At 49.6% G+C, this 14,339-nt stretch overlaps 1 long non-coding RNA gene across 1 annotated transcript; it reads left to right on the forward strand.

The window, feature by feature from the left end:
* Positions 1-384: 384 nt before the first annotated feature.
* Positions 385-13,483, forward strand: LOC133236744 (uncharacterized). The gene is made up of 3 exons (XR_009733009.1): positions 385-579; positions 10,509-10,599; positions 11,710-13,483. It is a non-coding gene; the product is annotated as an uncharacterized LOC133236744 (long non-coding RNA).
* Positions 13,484-14,339: the final 856 nt, after the last annotated feature.

Genomic DNA, 14,339 nt, shown 5'->3' on the forward strand with positions numbered 1-14,339 from the left:
TTTAGAGCTGACAGGTTAAAGGCCCCGGTCTCCTGTCATGATAGAACTCCACAGATATCACCGGTCCCCCAGACACTTCACTCTTCATTGCGTGGTGTCTGTGAAGTGAGGGGATCGCCAGTGTGCACTTCCGTGCGTGTGCCCGCACGCAGAGGGAACATCCAGTTTTTACAGAGAACGGTGACAAGCCCAGGTTGTCATGGATGCAGCCTGGAGACAGAGGAGCGAGAGGAGCCTAGGGCCCACTGAGAGGCCGTGAGCCTCGCCATTGCTCCAGGGGGTCATCGCGCGGCACAGGGAGCCAGGGCGTTTCTCTCATTCCTTAAGGCAGCAGCTGGCCCATGCCTCCTCCCACCCCTGCAAACCCGCAGATTTAATCTGGGGTGTAGACAGGAGCGCTGCGTAGCTGAGTGCAACTGCTCTCTATCTTTCGAATCTTTCTTAGCTCGGCCCTGATGACCAACAAGCTTGCAAAGGGAACAGGACTCCGTTTCACACCTGCTAAATTTCTGACCAGCCAAAGAAAACATTACCAACGAGCAAACAGATAGCACCAGCAGCCATTACCAACAATTCAGGGTGAGCAGACTGGTGGCATTTGGTTGACTGGGAATAGTTACGGATTGAAATAAAACAGCGAATTAGGTAGGATAAGTAAATCATCTTACGTTACTTTTCTCTCTGTGGCCATTTTATTAGGTGTAATTTGGATGCTGCCAACGTATGCTCACTAACTATTTCCATGTGCTCACATGAAATTTGAACTCATAAATGTTATGGCCATAGAAATTTCCAATTTGTTTCAATTACTGTGTTACATTTCCTTTTTAATGTTATGTGAATTTTTGGATGGAAATAAAAACATAGCCATAATTCTACTACTTGAGGGCAGAAAAGAGATGTTTTCTGCTATCTCTCTCATAAACTAAATATTCATGTAACACATGTTCTGCTTCTCAACAACATCAGAGACTAAGATTCTCCATGGGCCACTTGCAGAGAAAGTCTGGGACGTCCTGTGAGCTGGCAGGAGGAAGGTGCTGGCCTGTCGACCATGGCTCCAGGCGGATCCCTGTGGGTCTTGACTGAGACAGATGCTCCTTCTAGATTCAGATGTGCATTTTCAGGAACTGAAGCGAGCATCTCCAAGACTGTAAGAGACCCAGGGCAGAAAGTATTTTCATTTGGATCTGCTTCTCATGTATCATCTCAAGAACCAAGGAATCCATCTTCCTACAGGTGGATATCACATCCTTACTCTTGCCTGGAAAATCCCACGGACGGAGGAGCCTGGTGGGCTGCAGTCTATGGGATTGCAAAGAGTCGGACATGACTGAGCGACTTCACTTTCACTTTCACTTTCCACTTTCATGCATTGGAGAAGGAAATGGCAACCCACTCCAGTGTTCTTGCCTGGAGAATCCCAGGGACGGGGGAGCCTGGTGGGCTGCCGTCTGTGGGGTCGCACAGAGTTGGACACAACTGAAGCGACTTAGCAGCAGCAGCAGCAACCACCCACAAGGCAGGGAACGGGTCGAAACTGCAACGGGCAATTCAAACTCGTTGCTTAAAAAATTGTAGGGGAGGGGTGTTCAGGGCCTGAAGGATCAGCTTGTGTGAAAGAACGGATGGGTGTTAACATGCACAAAAGGACTAATTGAAATGGAATGAAGATATCAGCTGCAGGTGTAGGACCATACAACATCTTTTAACACCTGGGACAACTTGGAGTAGAAAATCAGCACGCTGCTGACTGGTCTTCAGATTCAGCACTCAGTTTCCAAAGTGAAATATTTCGGTATATAAACAAAAAGTTCTTGAAGGTAAAACTCATTCACGATTCCAAGGCTTCGTTGATGAAGGCAGACTTGCTCTCCCAACCTTTCAATCGAATCATTTCCTCTGGGAGAACACAGCTAGAATCATCTAGTAAAAGAAAATGAGAGAAGTTGTCTTTAATGCTAATGCACATTTTAAATGAAATGTTTAGTAATCAGTACCCTTTTAGTGAGAAATGTCGATTAGTAGGGGTGTTCATATATGCCCTTTTATAGGAGACAAGGCAGGGACTTCACTGATGGTCCAGTGGTTAAGACTCTGCTTCTGCTGCAGGGGACAGGGGTTTGATCCTTGGTCAGGGAACTAAGATCCCACATGCCATAGGGTGTGACCTAGGGGAAAAAAAAGACAAAGCAAATAATCACAAAGCTTTTTTTTTGTTTGTTTTTTACTGAACAAAGCAAAATAAACAGCAACTAACATTCACAGACTCCCTATTATGTCCCTGGGTACTTTATTTTACAAGAGCCGCGTGGTAGATTTTGTATCCACTTCACATATGAGGACCCTGAGGCTGAGTGGCTGAGAACTCAGCTTGGCAAGTCTCAGAGAGAGTAACAGGCAAGACTATCTGGTTTCAAAGCCACATTTCTTGTGCTCAGCTCTGCCTCTGTGAAGTATTTACTCAGAAAATTCTCCTGCAGGGTCCCTCCAGGCTCCATAAACGTTTAACTCCATCGTCTGTATTTTCTACAAGCACACCTATGCATGTGAATTCACATATATACGCTTTCTATCTATCTATCAGAGTAGATCTGAGTCTTTCTAGGGGCGTTTTCTTAATGGAGACGTCAAATTCTTCGGTTCTGAAACTGGATTTTGTCAGTTAAGTGTTATCTGGGGCAATGACTCCTGCTAACCAAACCGACTAAGGAAACGAGTATTGCTTTGCCAATTACATGTGAGCAGAAGCGATAAACTCACCACGCTTCCTCCTGGCCGTGGCGGTGGCTGTGGAGCATGTGCTGCATGGAGCCTCTGTCAGTCTGTGTTCCAGAGACTATGCTGAGCCCATCTGCGCTGGGCAGTAGTAAATAAAAAGTAAATGTTGCTCATCGTGTCCGACTCTGCGACCCCATGGACTGTAGCCTACCAGGGTCCTCTGTCCATGGGATTTTCCAGGCAAGAATACTGGAGTGGGTTGCCACTTCCTTCTCCAGGAGATCTTCCCAACCCAGGGATCGAACCCAGGTCTCCCACGTTGTAGGCAGATGCTTCACCATCTGAGCCACCGGGGAAGTCCCTGGGCAGTAGAGGGAGAGGGAATAAGCTTGCGGTTTATCAACAGAGGTGGCGGCCATGCTGACTGATAAAACGGACTGGCCAGTTCCTCTTATACAGCAATGGCTAAAATCCAGTTCCGGTGAATGAGAGGTGCGCTTGAGCCCAAATAAGGTTTTTAAGGTAACCTCCATGAAAATCTCAGTGACCTGCAATCCAACGAATCAACATGCAACTCATTTTTGCACTTAGCCCTCTCTTCCGTGTGCTGGTCCAAATCACTTTCATTTTTGCGTCATTGCAACCATCTCCTTGTGCTTTCTCCTAAGCCTGCCTTTGTCACCCAACCCCTTTCTCTAACCCAGTCCTGGGGTGTACCCTTTACAAAACTGAATTCTTACTGTTTTCCAAACTGATGCTTTAGTTAACAATATATGGGAACCATCTTTCTATATTGGTGAAATTATTAGTGACTTCGCACTGAAGGAATGTGGCTTGAGCATCTGAACCCAGGGTCTTTCCTTCTGGTGGGCTGTTCCTACACCAGAGAGAAGGCAGGTGTGACTTGGTTCACAGAGAGTTAGAGCAGAAGGACCAGAGTCTCTGCAAAGAACACTTCCCTCAGGCCGCGGTGCCCTGATGGACGGCAGGCACCCTCCCCATAGCCGAGTCCCCTGTGCTTCTGCTGCATCTAATGCTTGCTTAACCAGAAAGGGTGTTCTGGTTAACTGATATTTCACAGTACACTCTATTTTCTATTAAGATCATACTTGCATTTCTAAGAAACTTTGGCTTATCAAAAAACTGAGCTAAGAAATAATTGCTTTGATAGTTGAAAAGAATAGCTAGAAACTTTTACAGGCACCAGGATTGTTTTTTATTGCAGGATTTTCAATAATAAAGGTATTTCACAGATATATTTTCTTATTGGAAACATAAAACCATGAGCTATTTAATCAAAGCTGACAAAAGCAATTCTACATATCACCAAGGAATGCCTATATGGCATACAAGATGGAACATAAAATCCATGCATTTATACATCAGCAAAATAAATCACAGCTGATTTATTTATACCGATTACCAGCGGTAAGGACAGGGGCATGGTGGTGCCGGTCTAGGGCCCCTTAAGCCAAGGGTGTCTGTGACCCCAGTCAGCTTTTTCTCCTCCTCCTGTGGTGCCAGTTTCTGTAGTCATCATGTCAAAAACAAGCATGATAGGTGCAGTTCTAATCATGTGCCCATAATTATTGTTTTATTTCTTTTAAGAAGTCTCTATGTATCTGGCTGTGTTGGGTCTCAGCCGTGGTACTGGGCTTCTCCAGTCACGGAGTGTAGGCTGAGCTTCCTGGTGGCATGTGGGATCTCAGTTCTTTGACCAGGATTGAACCCGCCTCCCCTGTCCTGGAAGGTGGGTTCTTAACCACTGGATCACCAGGGAAGTCCTCTGCTTATTCACGCTGATGGAGACATGTGCTTGTAGGAGTTAGGTCTGTATAATACAGTCACTACCACTTCGGCAAATCAACCGAAAAACCAAGCGAAAGAAGCAAATGAACTAAAAGAACGTGTCTGTGCCCTTTCTCACGTGGAGGACCAGTCTTTATTTCAGAGGCGGTCCCTCGAAGAGCAGGCTGCAGGGAAGGACGTGCCCTGGATTCACTGAGTCTCGTGACTCGTGGTTCTCATGGCTGTGCGTTGTCCACAGGGGAGGGGGACCTGCCACTTGTTAGAGCAGAATGCTTGCAAGAGGGCATCCTTTCGTTTGGAGGTGCTCCTAAAAGGATGCCTTCGAATCTGCGAACCACGTGATGCCCAGTGTCTCATCTGGGAGTGAGTGAGGGCTGGAGGAGAGGGAGGAGCGCCAGGGGAGGAAGACTGAGTGAAGAGAAGTAACTGAAACAGACCCATGCCCCCCGAACTACAGCACGAGAGAAAAATGCCCCCAAGGCGGTAGGAACTTCTTCTTTGAGGGAATAGCCGAATTGTGTAGTGTCAGATAAACACCAAGAGAAAAACGTGGCGTTTCCTCAGGAGAGAAAATTTTCCAAAAAGTCCCATAGAATGTGCAAAAGAAAGTTTATTTTTGCCCAAAACGCAAGAGACAACTTTGGCCCGTGGCAGATCTTGGCATGTTAGAGAGGGTCCCCTCATCCTGAGGGCGCTAGTGGTAAAGCGCCTGCCTGCCAGGAGACACGGAAGACATGGGTTCAATCCCTGGGTCGGGAAGGTGACCTGGAGACGGAAATGGCAACCCACTCCAGTATTCTTGCCTGGAGAATCCCCATGGACAGGGGAACCTGGCAGGCCACAGTCCATGGGGGTCACAGAGAGTCAGGCACAACCGAGCGACTAACACACTCGTTCTGAGGAGCTGTGAGAAGCCTCCCGGGCTGATCAGTTGCCACGGCAACCATTAATCTCATGGCTGAAGTTCTGAGTGATTTGGGATGAAGAATGTTCCCTTGAACACAGCCTACCCCCGACCTGTCTCCCCCCACACAGCTCCACCCTGGCTGCCCAGCGCCTCCCGTGGCTCTCAGGCTACGGCTGCTGCAAACGTCCAGAGGAATTCCGGCCCAGGCGGTCCGGCTTGTTGTCAGGAGGCTCTCACAGTCAGCCCAGCAGGTCCGAGGCAAGTCAGTGTGCGTGCTGGCACGGCGCGGCTCACCTGTTGTGTGGCCAAGTCACGGGGTTGCTGCTTGTCCTCTTTGGGCCCAGGCCAGGCAGCGTTTGTTCAAGTGAAAATTCAGGCCCTGTGTGTGCAGCGTGGCTGTCTCAATAGAAACAGGAAAACAGATTCCGGGAGAAGAAAAGAACGAGGGAGTGGGTGGCGGGGGCGAGCCAGCAGCTGTGTTGTAAGGTGTCTTAGTAAAGGATGGTTCGGTGGCAAGAAACAAGAAGCGACTCAGCCCGGGTGAAGAAGGGCTTGTTGGACCGTGTCAGGGTCCGGAAGCCGGCAGGGACGGCAGGCTGACGTCATGGGAGCTGGGAAGTCCTCCTCGCAGCCTCACACCCTTGCCTCCGCCCTCTCATCTCCGAGGCATGCCTGCTTCATTCCTCTCCCCGTAGACCAAGTCTTTGCAAGGCCTCGCTGCCATCACGGGGCCCGATGTGGATCACAGGGCCCGATGTGGGCTGGGGGCACCGTGGTACCTGGGGTGGGGGGCTCTGACTCAGTGTGGCCCCTCCGGCAGAGCCCCAGCACTCAGCAACAGGTCTGCTTCGAGAGGATCTGCAGGCAGCATCTGCCACTGGTCTCATCATCATTTCTGGCCAGAGGGAGAGTTCAGAGCGTGGTTTTTCCTCTCTGGCCGAGTGGGTGGGGGAAGGTTCTCGGAGAAAGAGGTAGACCTGGGGGGAGAAACAGGAGGTGGAGGAAGTGACAGACACTTGCAGAATGAAGGCTTGTCCTGGGCACTGGCAAACCCGGATGGGTTGGAATGGCCACTGCACATAATCAACAGCGTTGCTGGGCCCGACCTTCCTGCCTGGGTGCCAATGCCGCGATGGGGGCACAGGCTGTCTTATGGGTTCTAGAGCGGACAGGGAGGTGGTGAATCAGGAGGGGCTGGAGGGCTGCCAAGCAGGTAGAGGAGCTGGGTCCCTGAAGGTCCTGGTGAGAACCGAGACCAGGAGTCTGGGGGAGATGGCCCTCAGAGAGGCTGCAGTCGGGGGTGAGGTGTGGGCTCTGGGTGGGTGTGGGTGGTGTCTGGGTGGAGGCCACGCTGAGTGTGCTGGAGATGCCTTCGTAAGTGTTACATTTGTGGGTGGTGTGAGGGGCTGAAATTCATGCGGGGAAGCCCTAGCCCCCAGGACCTCAGAATGTGTCTGTACTTGGAGGAGGTGGAGTCTTTAAAGAGGTTGTTTAGGTAAAAGGAGGTCATGAAGCTGGGCCCTAGTCCAACGGGACTGGTTTCCTTATACGAAGTGGGACTCAGGACCCAGACACACACTGAAGGAAGACCGTGTGAGGGCTCAGGGAGGAGGCGGCGTCTGTAAGCGGAGGAGAGAGGCCTCCGAAGGAACCAGCTGTGCTGGCGCCTTGATCTTGGCCTTTCAGCCTCCAGAACTGGGCAGATACACTTCTTCTATTTACCCCGGTCTGGGCTCCTCAGTTATGGCAGCCTGAGCAGACGAACACAGATGGCGTATGGGGGAGAGGGTCATTTATTGGCCTAGAAGCAGTGCTGGGGTTTAAAGAGAAGGCCAATCACACCCATCTTTGCAGTGAGTCATGGGTGTGTGTGTGTGTGTGCTCAGTCGTGTCCAACTCTTTGCAACACCATGGACTACAGCCCGCCAGGCTCTTCTGTCCATGGGATTCTCCAGGCAAGAATACTGGAGTGGGTTGCCATTTCCTCCTCCAGGGGATCGCCCCAACCCAGGAAGCAAACCCATGTCTTCTGCACTGGGAGGCAGATTCTTGACCACTGAGCCACCAGAGAAGCCCCCGTGATTAGGCAGAATTCTTACTAAAAGCCACTTGTCAATATGTATAGAAAATTGTAGAAGTACTCATATTTGTTGACTCAGTAAGATTCTGATTATAACTGTATGGCTCAGTCTCAGACCAAGTCCAACCCACGATACTGAATTTTCCCACTGGAGGTGGGTATCTGAGATGAAGCCACAGTGGGCATTGAGGAGAAGCTATTGGTTGTAGAAACAGCGAGGTGTTAAGGCAAGTAGAAATGGATAATCTAGAAAATGTTCCTTGCCATATGGCAAGAACTGTGGGCTTTGCTTTTCTTTGATGTAGAATGAAACAACCAAAAAAACCCCAGAAGACCAATTGTCAGTTAAGTATTAGTGTACCCAGAGCTAAGACCAAATTATTCCCTATCATATTTTATAATATTTTACCAACTCGCTTTTGCGTGTCTCAAGATTGTTTTTCTTTTAAAATACTCTAGTAAGCATTTAGCTAACACTTAAAATTAAATCACATTAATAATTTATATTCAGTATAATATATTACAGGGCTTCAGTTACATTGTAATCTTTTGACCAAAGTGCTTTACCGTGCTCGACTTCTGGATGAATGCCTGGTGACCTGGCGTTTGCATTATTGCTTTTATTATGTTAACACTCATAACCTGGGTTTTATGGTACAGCAGTTTCGAAGAACAGTGGAGCCTATAGTGAGCACAATAATGATATGGAAACCTTTCCCAATTTAGGAATAGGACTGAATATAAAATATAAATCCTGACTTTCTGAACCACCATGATCGGTTTGTGTCTGTGTGGCTCTGATAAGGCTTGTGGAATGTGTTTGCTTTTAGATTTTATTTGATGGGCAAGTGGGAATGCTTTGAGACTAAGTGGTTGTGGATAAAGCTCTGAGCTGCAGATGTCACACACCTGCCAGCCTTGAGTGGCCCTTTCTTTCTCGAGCGGCTATGATGTCCCTTTGCCTTCTTCTAGCGTGACTCCTCTTTCCGGCATGCTCTCGAGCCATGAGTCATTTCGGCAGGGCGTCCCTCTCAGTATCTACTCCAGAAGCCAGCTGTGTGTTCGAGGAAGGGGGACGGTGCTTTGAAAGTTGCAAAGGGTTGCTATGTGGGGGAGATCTCGGCCACCCTGCGGAGAGGACCCGAGCTGAGGCTGACCCTGCACTCATGGCCACTGCATGTGCTCCTTCTCAGCCCCTGCTGGCTCGCCTTCTGAAAGCTGCAGTGTGAGCCTCCCCACGAGCCCGCCTCCCTCCTCTGCGAGACCCTGGCGACACGTGGGTCAGTGAGCCACGTTCCCCTCAGTGGGACGACTCCGTCTGGGACCCGCGTCAGTTACCGTCCGCTGGGTCCTGCGTCTGCTGTTCCTACATCATGAAAACTGGCTTCTCCGTGCCCAGCAGATCCCGCCACCCGCAGTGGCCCCCTTGGGGGCATGGTCCTGCTGGACATGTGGACAGACGTGAACTTGCACGGGAGTCAAAACACCCACCTACGGCTACCAGCTCAGGTGTTTCCTTTCCTGCTCCTTTCAGTCACCTGTAGCTTTTCTTAAATCCGAGCGTGGGTTCCCTTCCTCGGCTCCTTGGCTTCCATGGCTCACCATTGCTCCAAGGGGCATATCACCCGTTTTATTTTTAGCATGGTACCCCCTTCCCTTTCCAGCTGGCTTCCCTCCAACTGCCTGCATACTTGCTGTTCTCTAGATCATGATGCTTGGGGCCTGCTCCGCACCTAACCTCTACGCTTGGTCCCTAAGTTTCCTCCTTCGCCTGCCCCTCCTCTTTGCACTGCTTCTGTGGATTTCTATTCATTCTTTGAGGTCCAGTTAAAAACCTAGACTGTGGCAGCATCTCTGACCACCTCGCAAAGCCAGGTTTTTGTGCTTAATGCCGTGTACTCCAACCTGCTATACCACTTACCGTGTATGACAGTGATTGATGTCTTTGCTGGCCTTTTCCATTGACTTATTGGTCTAATTAATTCATTTAACCTACTTTTTAACACCTGGCATTTGATAGATGCTTAAATAAAAGTCTGTTGAATATAAATGGATAGCTCAACTTCCCTATTTCCTCCAGTTGACCATGAGCTTCTCGGAAGCACCATTCTGTTCTTCTGTTTCCCCACGGAACTCAGCTCAGCGCCTGTCACATAGTAGATGCTAAGTAGATGTTGAAAGTGTAACATGTATTAAAAAGAAGGCTGAATAAATCAAAATGCAAATTGCCTGGTAATATTTCAGGTTAGGAGTAAGGTGGGAGAAATACGGTTAACGCTGCCCATTTTTTGGATGAAGGAGCTGTAGAACACAGAGGGTATATTGTGAGGACAGCTCTTTTTGTTTTATTTAGTACGTGTATTTATGGTTGTGCTGGGTCTTATTGCTGTGTGGGCTTTTCTCCAGTTGCAGAGACCGGGAGCTGCTCTTAGTGTGGAGTCTGGGCTTCTAATTGCAGTGGCTTCTCTTTGTCGCTGAGGGTGGACTCAGTAGTCAGGGCACATGGGCTTAGTTGCTCCGCGGCATGTGGGGTTTTCCTGGACCAGGGATCGAACCTGTGTCTCCTGCATTGGCAGGTGGACTCTTTACCACTGAGCCACCAGGGAAGCGCGGGCACAGCTCTTTGATGTTTATTACTGCTTTGCTTCTTTGGACACTTCTGGAAGTCTCAGCTGAAGTGATGCCGAAGAACTGGGTTCACATCACAGCATTCCCTGCTGACCCTTCTTCCAGAAGTCTTAGGACCTGGAAGAGCCAAGGACTCTCGCCAGCTGAGCACATCGCTGTGTAAAGAACCCCCAGCACCTCTCACAGCCCCTCCCCCTAGAAGGTCAGTGGCTCTCTGGGATCCACAGCTCCTCTGGAAATCAAAGTGGGCTCCGGGTTCAGTCCAGCTTTCCCATCAGGCAATAGGTATTTACGTGACCAGTGTTGAAGCTTCATTTAAAAGCATCATATTTCTGTGGATTTTTTTTTCTTTTTCACGTTTAGAATCAGGGTCGTTCACTCACTCAGCGACACTGAACAGACTTTCCGCCCCTGTGTGTCAGACGTTCTGCGAGGCGCTGGCATCCAGTGACGGGTAAGGTGAACCGAGCCCTGTCTTGGGGGCTCCCAGGACAGCGGCGGGGCTGGCAGACCCCACACTTGACCACCGCACACGAGGATTGCACACAGTGGAGGGGCTCAAAGTGCTCAGGGCCCCAGCGTGGGGGCGGGGGCTGGGCTGGAGGGGCTTGGCCACCAGGGCCCTTTGTCCAGACGGGATGACTCAGAGCCTCCAGGCCTCAGAGACAGGAGGAAGCCAGGAGGAGCGGGGGGAGGAAACGCTTCAGAGAAGAGGAAATAAGCACAATGTCCTCTCCTCTGCCCACGTGCGCTCAGGTAGCTTTCTGTTCCATTGTTCTCGGGTCATTCTGCTCTCCTTCCCCGAAGAGTTTAACCCTGTCTCCAGTTTCTGTGCATGCACACACACACACAGACGCACATACACACTGACACACACCAGACACACACAGACCCCCCCACGTACAAACACAAACACAGCCACACATACACAGACCCCCACCCACAGACACACAGAAAGAGAAACACACACACAGACCCTCAGACACAGACACAAACAGACTACACACAAACGCAGACCCACCCACACACACTCACATGCACAGACCTCCCCAACACACACACACACACACACACACACTCACATGTACAGACCTCCCCAACACACACACACACACACACACACACACACTCACATGCACAGACCTCCCCAACACACACACACGCACACACACACTCACATGCACAGACCTCCCCAACACACACACACACACACGCAACTCCCACGGTGGTCTCTGCTCCAGCTCTCTGGACGGCTGATTCTGTCTCAGCCGCTGCTTCTGGGGCAGCCGCCCTGCACCCCAGCGAGAGAGGGTATGTTCTTATTGGAGCAGCAGAAAATTAATGAACGGAGGCGACACAACATGGATTTCAAGCAACGGAAGGGAGAGAGCTAAACTGCTTTGTCCTGGCAGCTACACACCCGGGCGCTTTGTCAGCGATTACCTGCAGAACTGTCCGCCTTGACTGGTGGTGGCATTCTGTCTGGGGACTGCTGAAGCGGGTATAAAAAGTGAAACTATCATAAAAGTTAAAGTGGCAACTGTCGATTTGCTTTATTTTACAGGTTTCACAACTCAGGCAGACGAGGAGTTAACTTGCAGCAGAGTGAGGCAGCAGCGGAGCAAAAGTCACGGTGCTGTTTCTTGGAACGATTTCTGCTCAACCAGTTATGTTTCTCAAGCTCTCTGAACGCGTGCCAGGCGCTGTCTGCAGGGGCCGCGGCGGCCGCACGGCCGGCACTGGGCGTTCTCGTCTCCGGGCACTGTGCTGAGCAGTTGTTACAGTTATCTCTTTAACTGGTCTCCTATTTGTCTTTATTTTAAGCAGTGGCTTCTGGTAGGAAGTGCACTGCACTAGGAGTCAGAGTATCTGGGGTCTCATCTTAGCGGGGCACGGTGGACTGTCGCCTTCGGGAGGGATTTGATTCTTTACTCTCTCGAGAGGAGAAGCAATTAAACATCTCAGAGCTCTCTCAAGGTCCTTCCTGATTCCGAGAGCCTCTGTGCTAGACCTGGGTTGGCAAACCGCGGCCCACAGGCGCGTCACTTTGGCCCACACCTGGGTGTCTACGAGCCGAGAGCGGCTTTTACGTTTTTAATGCTGGAGTCAAAAGAAGAAGCCTGTTTTGTGACCTGCGACAGTGACGGGCCTTCCAGTGTCCGTCAGTAAAGTCTCATGGGAACATGCACACACCCATTCACGTGCATGGTGCCCGCAGCCGCCGCCTTGGCACGGCGGGGGCAGAGCTGAGGGGCTGCAGCTGAGACAGACCACGTGCCCACAAAACCTGACACACCTGCTACCTGGCCCTCTGCAGATGGTTTGCTGTGGCCCCACCTGTTTGCCACAGCACAACATGTAATCTGCTTCTTGCGTTTAGGAAAGCGATGCTGTCTCGCGAGTTACTGCAAGGACTCCCTGGTGGTCCAGTGGTTAAGACTCGGTGATTTCACTGAAGGAAGCATGAATTCGATCCCTGGTCGGGGAACTAAGATCCCACATGCTGTACAGCAACTGTCCAAAAAAAAAAAAAATGGAGCTATAAGGATTAAAAGAGATGGTGGATGAAAAGGCATTTTGAGGAAGTCAAAAACATACGCAAATATTCACGATTCCATTAGTGTTGATAAAGAGGACTTCCCTGATGGCTCAGTGGTAAAGAATCCACCTGCCGGTATAGGGGATGTGGGTTTGATCCCTGGGTCGGGAAGATTCCCTGGAGAAGGAAATGGAAACCCACTCCAGTATTCCTGCCTGGGAAATCCCCTGGACAGAGGAGCCTGGTGGGCTACAGTCCAGGGGGTCACAAAGAGTCAGACACGACTGAATGGCTGTGCACACAGCAATGCTGATAAAGGACATCAAGTGCATAAAAACCCAGCTCAGAGGGTGGCTGGATGGAAAAGGGACAGACCCTGATTGACAGTTTGTACAAAGACAATTCTAGTTCCAATCAGCATGGCTGAACGAGGTTTGAACAGGTTTGTAGATGTATAAGGTTACGTGTGAATCTGGGAGGGAAAATAAGAGCTCGATCGATAGGCTGGTGTAATTCTAGGTGAGCTCTTATGCCTCAATTATTTAAGCTACTGTTGCAATTCTGTTTTTTAAAGTCAATTTATTTGGGATTGAAAGATAATCGCTTTATGATATTGTGTTGGTCTCCGCCATACATCAACATGAATCAGCCGGAGGTATACGCATATCCCCTTCTTCTCGAACCTCCCTCCCACCTCCCACCCCATTATAATTCTGTTTTAAAATAAATAAGAGCGTAAGTACCCACCCAACTTCATTTCAGTGTTTTAAATTATTTCGTTTATTTATTTGGCTGGGCTGCTTCTTCACTCTGTCATGGAGGCTTCTCTAGTTGCGGTGAGCAGGCTTGATTGCCCCGTGGCATGTGGGGTCTTAGTTCCCCGACCAGGGATGGAAGTGGTGTTCTCCGCATTGGAAGACAGATTCCTTACCACTGGACCACCGGGGAAGTCCTTATTTCAATGTTTCAGAAGTTTTTTTTTCCAAAGTGAATGTTAACCTCTCACGGATGACACCTAGTTGTCTGAATATACGAAGTTGTCTCAGGCAAAGCTGTCCCAAATAACGAAAAGGAAGAGTTACATATTAGGAACAAAATATAATTTTAGAAAAATTAAAATAGCCATGATCTATGGGCTTTGTCACAATAATATTAGGATAACCTCTCACCCATGAGGTACTTCGTCTTTTACTTCAGTGTTCAACAAGAAAGCGAAGCTCTACTCATTTACTAGAGTACAAGTTACTCTACTTGTTTAAACTTTGACTCATTCAGAAAGTTGGGGAGAAAAATGAACATTTGAAATGGGGCTGAATCAACTTCAGATCTGGTTGAAGTTTTTCAACTTTAAGAGTTGAAGTTTCTCATGAGAGGTTCCGAGGGCAGCGTGCAGAATTCCGAGGGCAGGGTAACTTAGAAACCGCAGGTCTTGGGTTTTCCTATTTTCTAATAGTCACTCTCCAGGAAGCTTCCAGGTCCACACAGTGTCTGTGTATTTGGTATGTTCCTAGGGATGTTCTTTCCCTGAGAAGGTGACCAGCTGTTTGCCTGAACTGGTGGCGTTTGCTGTGTGCGTGTATGCTCACTCAGAGCCGTGAACCAGCTTCACACAGGAAGCGGGCCTCCCCACCTCTTTCCTGAGTGACCTGGGCCAT

The sequence above is a fragment of the Bos javanicus genome, chromosome 23 (assembly GCF_032452875.1).
Source record: "Bos javanicus breed banteng chromosome 23, ARS-OSU_banteng_1.0, whole genome shotgun sequence".
NCBI lineage: Eukaryota > Metazoa > Chordata > Mammalia > Artiodactyla > Bovidae > Bos > Bos javanicus.